Source organism: Amia ocellicauda, chromosome 14, assembly GCF_036373705.1.
Source record: "Amia ocellicauda isolate fAmiCal2 chromosome 14, fAmiCal2.hap1, whole genome shotgun sequence".
NCBI lineage: Eukaryota > Metazoa > Chordata > Actinopteri > Amiiformes > Amiidae > Amia > Amia ocellicauda.
The window spans coordinates 7,727,305-7,739,712 of record NC_089863.1 but is presented as its reverse complement, the minus strand read 5'-3'; the positions used below and the strand labels follow the sequence as shown (position 1 = coordinate 7,739,712).

Genomic DNA, 12,408 nt, shown 5'->3' with positions numbered 1-12,408 from the left:
TGTCACCGGGTGCGTGTGTCCCTGCTGATCTGGAAAAGCTCCTCTGGTTTGATGTGGTCGATGCCTTTCATGATTTTGAAGACTTGAAGTCCCCACGTAGTCTCCTCTGTTCCAGGGTGAAAAGGTTCAGTTCCTCAGTCTCTCAGTAGGACATTCCCTTCAGACCTGGAATAAGTCTGGTTACTCTCCTCTGAACTGCCTCTAGAGCAGCGATATATGACTGATCTGCAGTGCCGATGATAATAATTCAAATAGACACAAGGTATGGCACCACAAACTTATGTAGTTGCTTATAACAGGACATAAGAGCAGTTTCATCTGATTGTAAACCGCTCCATCCTTAGCTATTTGGTTACTAGTAGCATCTTGAATGAACATTTTGACATTGTGCCCCATCTTCCCCTCAATAAGGCTATTAAGCACCAGGAGTGGGATGGGAACGGAATCTGGACACAATTATTTAGCCCTGCTTGATGTTCTCCTTTGACTGGGGTGCAACACAACCACCCAGCATCTGGCGCTGACGGAGCGGCACCGGCACCGTGAGAACGGGGCCGTACCGCTTTAAGACCCTCTGACGTCACCCTGATGCAGGTCTCTGAGATGCGCGTCTTCGAGCAAACGGGCTCAATCCTGGTCCAGCGGAGCCGAGGAGACCTTACCCGGGCGGACATGAAAAGGGAGAAAGACCCGGCCGAGAGGTAGATCCGCAGGGAAGCCGAGACACGACGGGTCGCAGGATGCCAAAGCCGAGCCCCGGGAGCCGGCGCGGAGATGGTCCCAGCCTCAGCATCCTGTGATGCGCCAGTGTGCTTCCCGGCGAGCAGGCGAGCAGCAGCGGGGTCCGTCGCGCCGCTAAACCGCGCAGCATCCAGCCAGGGACGAGGCACAGGGATGGAGAGTCCCCAGTAAGCGAGACCCGGAGAAAAGCATCTCCTCCAGAGAGCCGCATCCACTGGGCGCCTTGCATCTCTTTATTCTGGATCCTACTGGGGAGGCGGACCTCTGGATCGGGGATATGGATCAATCCTGAACAGCATCCGAGCCGATTTGCAAGCATTGACTTTTGTTTCTTTTTTTCTTTCTTTTTTTTTTTCTTTTTTTTTTGGGCACACGCATAGGTTTCTGCCCAGGAAAAAAACAAAAAAACATGTTTTAAAGGGGGAAAGCGGGGTGTTGTCGGGAAAACGGCGAGGGAGAGAGAGGATTGCTTTTTTTGGGGAAGGGAATGGATTGATGCGCTAATGGAGACGCGCTGGTGAAGAGTATTATTATAATAAGGGAGGGATGGTGTAAATCTGATTTTTTTTAACACCACCGGATCCCTGCAGCCCCTAGTGGAGTCCCGGGATTTATTGGGTAAGCACAATTTTATTCGGAATATGTGATCAAACAGGGAAAAATGCTCTTTATTATAGGACTGCCTGGTTTACACGTCCAAACGCCTGTGCTATTGCTATATATGTGGGGTTTATATTCTCTCTCTCTCTCTCTCTCTCTCTCTCTCTCTCTCTCTCTCTCTCTCTCTCTCTCTCTCTCTCTCTCTCTCTCTCTGTATATATATATATATATATATATATATATATATATATTCGTGTTGATTATTCCTAGCCGATGCTTTACCATTTGTTGAAGGTTTAAAAAATATGAAAGAGCCTCTTCTTGTCTCATTGCACCTTTTTGGGGGGGTTTGTTTCTTGTGTTTTTATACTGTTTTTTCATCTGATATCATCCCGCATTGAAATAAATCAACCCTTTAAAATATCTGTTAAAATGTCGCAAGAAAATGTTGTATCAGATCAGATTGTAACAGAATTGCGAATATCAATTGGCAGTGTTTATATATATATATATATATATATATATATATATATATATATATATATATATATATATATATATATCGTGTACAAATATTTGATAGATTTCACATTTTCATCCTTTTATAGCGTCCCTTTCAAAATCGTCTGCCTGTCTGTGTCCGTTTGCCTGCCTGCTTGCCTGCCACAGTTTATTTATTTATTTATTTTGGTGTTTTTCGTTGCCCCCCTTCTGGTGAATTCTTGTCTTCAATATTTAATGTTTAATTAAATTTAATTATGGTAAGGGGGCGCCATGAACCCGTTCCCCCTCTCCGGGTGCTGTAATCTAATGTAATCCACTCGAGACGTGCGAATGGGAGAGACGGGGCTTTGATCCTCATGATGTAACGCGAATATGAGCAGATATTAACAAACAGCCAAAGCTTCGTGTCATTAGGCAATATTGTGTGTTTGTCTGAAACCGACAATATTATTGTTAGTGTTATAATAATATTATAAAATTGGTCTTTTAAGTGTAGCATTCTTATTGTATTTGTTATTTGTATCTATATATTGTGATGGAATAATTCTAGTTCCATGGGGATCAATCAAAGTACAAAAATACGGAGGTTTTCGGACATGGTTTGGATTGGGATCCATTACGGTGCCGAGTAGATTCGTGTTTACGAGTCCCATATAAGATTATAGACCAATTAACCGGGGGTTTCTGTTATCTGTGTTATTGCATTTTATTTTTGGTACGTATAAGCTGCACATATAATCGTTTTTTCTTACGGTGCTGCACAGCTTAGTACAAAACGGTGCGTTCATCTGACACAATGTTGTGCACATTTTGCTGTGTGTGTGTGTGTGTGTGTGTGTGTGTGTGGTGGTGATGGTGGTGTGTGTGTGTGTGTGTGTGTGTGGTGCTGGTGGTGCTGGTGGTGTGTGTGTGTGTGTGATGGTGTGGTGGTGATGGTGTGTGTGTGTTTGTGTTTCTGTGGTTGTGGTGTGTGTGTGTGTGTTACAATCTTTCTTGTTAATAAAACAAACAAACAATAGTCATAAAAAACAATCCTTGTAAACGTTTATTTTACCCCATTAGTTATGTTGTGGGTTTATTAGATGTATATTTCTTATGTGTTTGTTATTTGTTTCAGTGGGGTATGTGCAACTCTTCTGCCTGTAATGCTGTTTGGGCTGCTTTAAGGATTACATTCGGTTTCTTTTTCTTCTTCTACACACACATACACACACAGCTTTTGTGATGAACTCCTGGTGCTGAAGGAGCACCAGCTAAATACTGCTGACAGCGTCACGGGTCTTTAATTGGTTACTTGTTGTAATAATTAGGCTTCATTAGGTGCTGCTCAGGTGCCCTGGCTTTAATAAGAATTACTTGCCCACCTGCCCACTTTTAAATATGCTTTTATTGTGTAGATTTACCTGTCAAACACGTTGACACGTTGCTTGCTTGTTGCAGTGACATCTTTATAGACAAATAAAGGTCCGTTCAGGATTCCGAAAAACTGCTTTGCCTCGAGTGCTTGCCTGAAATTTCACCATGACCTGCAGGTTTCCACTAAATTCACCGTTGGAACCAATTATTTTGTTTAGAAACGAACACGATTAGAACATTGCATGCTTTTCCGGAATACTTTGTAACTTCTGAGCAAACCCCCTCACACAGAAGACACACGGATGCAAAAGGGGACTTGAGAACATCAGCTGATGGAAACATCCCTGCCGATTAGTGGCTTACGATGCCCTCTGCGTGTGTGCTGAGGCCGTTGCCCTCTTTGCCCCTGAGCCGACGGCATGCACCGCAGCGTGAATACATTTTACCTGACAGGAGATTACCTATTAGAGGACGCTCCTGGGAGACAGGCATCCTAAAGCAGATGTTTGTTTGGTCAGACATCTGCATCATTTACATAAGGTGCATTAATAATGTATTCCTAACAAAAATAATTACCTAGAAATTAACCCTGTAGTGCACAAAAACATTTATGTAAGCTGCTGTCGTCCGAAGACTGTAAGTGGAGCTCCAACCATCATATGCCAATCAGAGTTCCTTATTGTATCATATAGATATAATGTTTTGGTGAATGGTACTTTCGGTGAAAACTGTAAGTCACCCTGGGTAAGAGCATCTGCTTAAAATATAAATTATAATAATTATAATACTAGTAATAATAGTCACCATCATAACAACAATACAGTCATTTGTTTTCTCTTGTCAAAATCACTGGAGGCCGTGAAGTCTCTTCTATGTGTCAGTTGTGCTTTCTGACCGATAAAGAGAAAACCATGACTAAACCCCACTTTCATAATCCGTGTTTGAGTTGGCTTCGCAATCGCTGCTAATTTGTCCTAATGCATTTCTTTCAGTTCTGCTCGCACCATATAATATTCATCGTCAGACGGATATTTGTGAGTCTTAGAGAATGGGTTGAATGTGTGCGAGTGGCAAGGGCTTAATTTAGTATCCTTCGTTTATTGTAAACATGCCACAGTTGGTTGTGTTGCTCTTGTATACGTTGACATGTACGATTGTTGGACTCATTTTTGGTGGGGGTGCTTATGCCATGAGGGCATCGCGGTCAACTGCGGTGATTGCATGTGCTCTGATGCTTTGTGCCTTACTTTCCACTGATATATAGTGCATAACTTGAAAATATGGCCATTGAGAGAATATCATTTATATAGTTCTGCGAGGCAATAGGACACGGAATTTGCTTTCGCATGTGCCACTGGCTTCAAACACTATTTGTAGATGAGAACCTCAATTCTGTGGGAACCCATTGAAGCCTGTATGTAAACTATTTCAGTCTTGCTGCTTGAGACAATACTTTATAGTGCTGCTCCCCCTCAGGAATACTTATGAAAAGCAATATTAATGGCAGGAATGATCATTTTCATGTTTGGGATACAGACCTAAGACCTCTCAAGGGACAGGAAGTATTTTTCAATAGTCTAAAACCATTTTAATTATAATTGAGATCTTTGGAAGTTCATATCGAGAGTATATATTGACCCCTTATTCTAGAATAATGGAAAACAAATGTTTTAATAATGTTGACCTGTTAAGTAACCAAGAAGACTTCTGTTGTGCAGGGTCACGGTCCTAATGGATCAATGTACTTGAAACGAGAGATAAAACAAGATTTTGTGTTGGTCATACACACTTTCTGGGATAGATACATAATAATAAAAAACTGTCCAACTTAATCAGTTATTACATTTAACCCATAATAACATTTTAGGCTTCAGAGCAGGACAGGGGAATCCAGAGATGACACCTTTGTAACATTTGAAAGACATGACCTATTAAACTGTACGGAAAACCTTTGGCTAGCTCAAGCCTGACCGTAATCTGTACACGTCATGCCTCACGGTATCTTGGGATATCTGAAGAAGCACACTGTGGTCTGAGAGAATACAGGCCATCGATTGTCTCCCAAAAAAATGTGCATTTCTGACAGGAAGTGAATGTCATTCCCATTTTAGCACACAGGCGGCCTGTGGAGAAGCAGGCTCTTGCAATCACACGCATATTCATTGTAAGAATCAAACTTACTACTGTGTATGATTTATAGTGGATATGAATCACACACATAGAGATCAGAAATAAACCGACGGAGGCTGGGATATTTATTACAGGCGAATGGTTTTACGCTAAAGATGGGGAAAAGTAAAGGTCCCCGAATTAAAAAGGAAATTCAAAAATAAAACTAAAATCTCTGTGATTTGTTCAGCAGGATTCTGAAATAATAGATCGGTATTTTCCTTTTCGGCTTAATTCCACACTGGCGGTGAAAATCAGATACAGCGAGAGAGCAGAGTATTTCAAAAGCCTGTTAGCATTAGACAGCGTTCTGTCATCGTGCGCAAAAAAGTGGTTGACTGTCCAACCTAATGAAAGAAGCTAAAGGCATTTTTTTGTTCTACAGTATATTTCAAAATCATGTAATTTGATACACATATTTGTATTCCTGAGTGTAAAGGTTTGTTTGGTATTATTTACAACAGTCTTTCAGTTCTGAATAAAGAGGTAACAGTAAGATGTAATGTTTGTTTTAGCAGACTTCTTGTAACATTTTAAACGTAGTAAACTAGTAATGTCACTTTGGGGACTGCACTGTGATATTGTGGTCTTAAATCAGCCATTCGTAAGGTAGATTTATGTGAGGAAGTTCTTTTTATTCAGCTGTTGAGTACCATGTATATTAAAAAACATAATTCTCTATACGCTGAAGGTTGAAGTTTGTTATTTACCCCCATGCATCCAAAGGAAAAATTTGAAGATGTGAGCAGAAACCGAGACAAAACTACACTGGCACTGCACACTGTTTATGCATCGGGGACTTTGCTTGTTGTGTGACACAATATCCCGACTCCAAAGCAGGGTGAGGTTAGCTTTTGCATTTTCACCGAGTTCGGTGTACGGCGTGTGTATCAAAAGTGCATGAGTGTGTATAATGGGAAAAGAACATAGACAGTTTAGCGAAGATAGACAGTCACCCATCGCAGTGCTTTACAAGTTGTTCAACCACAATGCACGATCCAGATCCCGGAGAGCTAGCGATTCCACTAATTTACCTCAGAGTTATCGTCCGCCATCTGCCACCCTCTGTCGGGTCACCAGGACATCTCAAGACAGATCACAAAGTGAAACCCGACTGTCACAACGGCTACAGAAGTCTGAAGGGGTCCATGTCGCTGCACAAAGCACAGACAATGGCCTACACGCTGCAGACAATGCTGTGCGATACTCTGCTGAACTGCTAGACACAGGCAGACATTGTCAGGCTGGCGTTAGGATTATTAATAGTCCCAAGTAATGTTCTAGGATGCATCAAACTGCATGCAAGACCAGTGAGATTGCCATGCTAGAATGTGTTGTCTGTCTGTGTGAACTGTTGTCATGTTGTTGTTGATATGGTTGGTTGGGTATTCTTTATGAGCTGAATATGATCTAATGTGTGAGTTATAAATGTACTTACTTGTATGCAAATAATATAGATTGTCTTATAGATTTAATTATCAGTGTCACTGCAAACATAACGCAAGTGAATGCAAGGTGTTTTCTAAATGCATCTTAGTTTTTCCTCTTCAGGAATGTATGTTGTTCTGTATAAACCAAAATTAAATACAGTGCAGCATGTGACCTCTGATCCAGTCTCTTTGCTAACAGGGAGGTTTGTCTCATTACTCTACATTACACAGTGCATAATGCACTGCTAACAAAAGTATCCCGACGCAGTACACATGACAGAGACCTGACACTCCCCCCACCCCCTTAGTAAGGGCTGCTGTTCTGTCCAGAGAATTGCATATTAAAACAATAATATATTTTTTTATCAGCTAATAAAATAAATATTCCACGCTTTTATAGCCTCATGAAATGTGATTAAAAGGGAAAATTGTCCATCAAATGATGCATCCACTATTTTTTCATGGTGTCATTGAGATGCGTACGGTTTGTGTGCGTAACGTTACTGTACTACTAAAACTAAACGGTTTTAATATGTGACATGGATGCTCAAAGGAAGAAGAGATACAGCTGTAAAGGGTGACTGTTGTGAGATATGGATACAAGCAGAGGAAATTGAATAATTTTAGTTTTGATCTGAAGAGAATGCAGGGAATTAAATTTTTGTGCGGTACGTAGCGGTACCGATTTTCGCATAACTTGATTTGTTTTTAAAATTCAGGTCAGTGATTTTTTTTAACTCAGGTCGAAGTTTTCTTCCTTAAAATGGTTGAAATTTGGTTTTATATATATATATATATATATATAAAAAAAAACACTTCAACACAAATTAAGTAGGCCTTCAGCTTAGTACTCTCAGTTAACAGAAAAGATACATTTAACTCCTTCACTCCATACCATTTTACAAAAATAAACAAATACATCTATTCTGGTGAAAAAATAAATGGAAAGAGGAACAGAAACCTTAAAAGGTCTATTACTATGAATCCATATTTCTTCTATAATGACAGATTTTACCTTTACTGGTTTGCATAAGAAACACAGACAAAGCATAGACTCTGCTTGTTTGGTTTGTGTTTCAGCCTAATTAAGAAAGAATGCATGGGGGGAGGGGGGTAAATTGAGATGAAATCAGGGGTAAAATCCTAAAGTCGGTTACTGGTTTCCACCCTGAAACTGAAATGCTCAATTGAAGTAGTTCTTGAACCGTGAGAAGCAGCAAAAGTTATTTTACTGCAGAACAAATTGTTTTTGTGTATATATATATATATATATATATATACCCCCTTGAAATGTACCAACAATATTAATCTTAGTTCATGAATAAATAATGAATTTAATAAGATGGTAAATAAAAATATGACAATGTTTAATCATAAACAGGCAAGCAAACAAAACCAAAGCAAAGGGAGATCCCTCAAAAATACAGTCTGCTTATTCTGCATGTATGTAATCAACTAGATACAGGCAATATTAATTAATTCAGCAGCGGTATAAGATTTATTGAGCTACCTTGATGACTGCAACGGATCAAGAGGGCTAAGGCAGAGCATTTCAATCAGTCTGATGATGTTTTAAACTGTACAGTCCGTGTCACATTGTGGGGGCAGTACATGTGAAATGCATCACACTCGGCAACAAATCTCAAAGAGTGTCTCATAAGCTGTATCTTTCTGACCCACTTTTTAAGACATGATTTTTAAATTACACCTGGAATGATCTGAAACACTTCACATGAAGTCTGCCCTTTGGATTGGCAGACGACATCCAGAGAGTTGGCCGTGGGGTCTTTATTATGCAAAGCTGTTTTTTCTTCTTATGTTTGCGTAGATATTTTGGAAAAAAACAAAAACCGGACTGCTGTAGCACAGTGTTATCTATAACTATAACTATTTGTTTTTGAGAGGTGTTGCAAAAGCTTTTGTATTATTTTTATAATATATAAGAACTGCATTAATCCCCATTTCTAAGATCAAAAACATTATTTTGATTTAGTCTGTAGCTGATGTGCTGATTACAGGATTGATTTGTATATTCATTTCATTGACTTAAACCTTGGCATCTTTATTGGAAACCAATCAAGATGTTTGAAGCGACAAGTAGACATCTTCTCTCCATCAAGCTTGGCGCTGGCATTTCAGAAGGTCACAAGGTCACAAGATATCTCTCTCTTTGTTATTTTCACATACCCTAAAAGGAAAGTGAAGTTTTTTTTTAAGTTTATGAATTAATTTTGTACTTTTATCTTCCAAAATTATCCCAGCTTATTTTATCATGGCCATGAATACAAGCATTTGGATTCAAGATTGACGATGTAAGTACAGTGGTTCGGATAACTGTGACAAGCTGTTCGTTATCCAAAACATGATTAACTGAGACAAACTGTGGAGGTTTATAATTAGTATGAAATAAGAATGTATGAATGTGGAACAAATACAGTGACAGGGAGACTTTTGGATATTCTAGAGGGACAAATTCCGGATAGTACTATATCAAATATTTTATGCATTGTTTTGACTAGGTGTATTTAGGTCTTAATAGTGGAATAAAATATGTTTCATTTTATTGTGAGTTATTGCTCCAGTGTATTATGAGCTGAACACAACCCAACCCTGAACACAACCGAAAATTGTGCCGTATACAAAACAAAGCATGCTTGGGACCGACTGAGAAAGTGACCTTCATAAGACTGGTATGGGGTTTGAGGCAATCACTGCACTTACAAACCGAATACTCTGAATATATATCGTAAACAGCATATGGCCCTGTATGTTTTGAATATTGAGGGCGGGATATTCCTCTAGTGTGTGGGACACCTTCGGAGGCCTGACTCATGCCAATGGGCTATTCCGAATATGAGGCAGTAACCTCAACAATGCAGGCATAATAAGACAGCCAGTGAGATGTGAAACATGTTTGTGCAATCCTCATTTTGTCCCCTCACAAAAGGCATAAAGACATCAGTGTGCATAAATGCAGGTTGAATTGGCCGAATGACGATCCACACATACAAACACAATCTAAAATATTAGATTCCATGGCAGAAATAATACATGAAAGTTGAAAAGAAAATCTATTGTTGAACATCAAGCTACAGGAAAACCCGCTCTTGATTTTTGGCACTGAGGCAAGGTGTGAAGTTGTTGTACTGGATGCTACAGCACCTTCCCTTTATGGCATACCATAATAACACGAATAACTAGGTTCCACAGTCTCCCAGCAACAGCCAAAAATGAGGGTGCTGACAGATTTGAATTAACTAGAATATTAAACATTAAATCACCAGGCAAAAGCCCACTTCTTAAAATATTTTGGTCTGCATCAGCCTTAGGGTTAATCCTCCAAAACATTTTCTGTATATCTATTGTCACACTTTTTCTCTCTCTTTCTTTCTTGAGAATGTGTTTTTTAGTCAAGAGTTCTCTTAGATTTCCCCGGCTCTGTTTGGAGATGGGCGTGGTCTTGTATAAAGTTGTATAAAGGGTTTTGGCGAATACTAATTATGCAAATCCCATGTACGTAATGTTATAGGTGAACTGGATGTTACTGTGACTTTTACATCGATGCTTTTTGTATCATGGTCCTTGTGGTTGTACTTTCAACCCACTGTATAGTAACTGGGACTTCCTGTCACATGTTGAGCACTCGGTGGCAGGTCTGACATCCTCACTACAAAATCAGAAGCCTTTGTCAACCCACTGCTGGCTGAAGGCTGTCCATTGCCATTTTCACTTTCGCTTTGTTGTTTTGTACTGACCTTTTTCACATATTTACATGTCCTTAAATAAACAAACGCCTTGGCACCGGCAGTTTGCTCTTTATCCGTCTGTGTGGCGTACTTGTCTTCAGCCTAATGAGAAAATAGGCTCTCCTTGAAAGAGTGCCTGTTTGGTGTCAACTCAAAATATGCATTGAGAGTTAACAACAACAGCAACAAATAAAACATACATTAGAAGTGATTCAATTCAAAGGGGGCAATAAAGAGTATATTGCTGTGGGATAAAACCTGGACTTGGACCTTGAGTTCAAGTTAAAAATGTTCTGTTATATATTTGACTTGATATCTAGCTCTTAAAACCTGTTGTAGTGCAGCATAGAAGCTCATACAATACCTTTTTAATGTGAAAGCTTGCATGTACTTATTCGAAACAGCAACTCATTCTAAGACCATGTTTTCACAATGTAGACAACATGGATTATTTAACTTCTCTTGAACACAGACCAAGAACAATTGTGTGGAGTGCTGAATGAACAACTCTTTAGATGATCCTTTTGTAATTAACTGGAACAGGATATCATGCCAGACATCTGCGAGAGGTTGCACGAGGTATATTAAGAAAATATGGTCGACTAAAGAGGGATACAATTAAGTCTTTGCTCATATCTTGCCAAGAAGGGAAGTCTGTGTCGAATTGTCAAATGATCAAGATGAACTCCTTGTTGCAGTCCTAGATCAGAAAGATGCAGTCATGTGATCAGAGACAGTCATGTGATTTAAAAAATTGGGAAAGATAGCAGGTGAGAACAAGTCTGAAGAAGCAACAAGACTTCTTATATTTCATTGCGTTTTAGATGATGGGTCTAAGGCCTTTTCTGTACGACAGAGTTGCTATTCAAGTCATTTGTGATTATATGTTTTTTGACACACGTGTACCAGCTGCTCTCACAGCCTTGCTGAGAAGTCAGCTGCCGTAACCAGTCAGAATAGGGGACCACAACACAAAGGTTAAGCCACCTTTGACCAAGAACTTGTGACTGTAACTAGAAACGGACCAGGTCCTTATGAATGGCGGAGGTTGAAAATAATATAGTTGCAGCAATTCTGAGTGTTATTGATGAACCAACAGGTTGGCATAGCATATATCAATAAATCAAGCAAAATAGAATACCTCTATACAGGCAAACGTGTTACCCCCTTCACACTGGGTTCATTTAAAATTAAATCGGTTCGGTTTGTTTGCTGTGAAACAATGTATCAGTTAGCGCTGCTGTTCACACTTACCTTGTGTACAAACTGCTCAGTTCGTAACTCAGTCGTTTTAGTGATTCACTTCCGTGTTTTCTCAGGACTCGATCATATTGCAATAATAAAGTGAGCTCAGTTCCTTTTGTGTTCATAAAACACCAGATATTTACATTTTACAGGATTAGTGCATATAAGAAATGGCAGCATAAGGCGTACAATAAATCAATATGACGACAATAAAGTAACTACATGCAGTGTATTTGACAGTCTACTGATACAACCAAATAATACATGGGTGTGGTCACGTTGTGTAGAATGTGCCCAGATCTGACCAGCAAAGCAATTAAGTTTCACGATCTGTGAGGATTGTCTGTATCATGAATGCATCCAATATTTAAACACTGTATGCAGTTATTGAACATAACAATATGCTGCTATACTTGAATATTATAATCAGTGCACATTGTGCTGCCGAATGGAGATTGTTTTGCCTATATAAGAATATACAATAACACAGTGTGATGTCCACTAAATATCCATCTAGGAGTTACTGCTACTGCCATACCTTTAACCATATAGTGCTACTTTACATAATACATTAAATGAAGGGTTTTTATAGCAATTTGTTATTTTCTCACACAAAC

At 39.4% G+C, this 12,408-nt stretch overlaps 1 protein-coding gene across 1 annotated transcript in view; it reads left to right on the top strand.

Moving 5' to 3' along the window:
- Nucleotides 1-584: 584 nt before the first annotated feature.
- Nucleotides 585-12,408, top strand: part of nlgn2a (neuroligin 2a) — a 172,207-nt gene continuing 160,383 nt past the window's right edge. The window contains exon 1 of the mRNA XM_066722749.1: nt 585-1,359. The gene's annotated coding sequence lies outside the window, so the exon portion shown is untranslated. The remainder of the gene's footprint in view (nt 1,360-12,408) is intronic.